This window comes from Lasioglossum baleicum, unplaced genomic scaffold (assembly GCF_051020765.1).
Source record: "Lasioglossum baleicum unplaced genomic scaffold, iyLasBale1 scaffold0028, whole genome shotgun sequence".
Lineage (NCBI taxonomy): Eukaryota > Metazoa > Arthropoda > Insecta > Hymenoptera > Halictidae > Lasioglossum > Lasioglossum baleicum.
Genome location: NW_027469088.1, coordinates 946,973 through 947,500, shown reverse-complemented (window position 1 = coordinate 947,500; position 528 = coordinate 946,973).

Below are 528 nucleotides of genomic sequence, written 5' to 3'. Positions count from 1 at the left end.
ACCGAAGCGAAATTTTTCTAAGTCCAACCGCCAAGAGTAAACTTTTTTCCTAGCGTTCCCAGACCATTATAAATATTAGATCATTGTATAATAACGCATTCTAACAATAAATATCAAGTATCAAAGCTCTAGGATGAATATTTATCGAATAAACTCAGAATAATGTTCCGGGCGCATTGCGAGCAACTCCGACCGAAGCGAAATTTTTCTAAGTCCAACCGCCAAGAGTAAACTTTTTTCCTAGCGTTCCCAGACCATTATAAATATTAGATCATTGTATAATAACGCATTCTAACAATAAATATCAAGTATCAAAGCTTTAGGATGAATATTTATCGAATAAACTCAGAATAATGTTCCGGGCGCATTGCGAGCAACTCCGACCGAGCGAAATTTTTCTAAGTCCAACCGCCAAGAGTAAACTTTTTTCCTAGCGTTCCCAGACCATTATAAATATTAGATCATTGTATAATAAGGCATTCTAACAATAAATATCAAGTATCAAAGCTTTAGGATGAATATTTATCG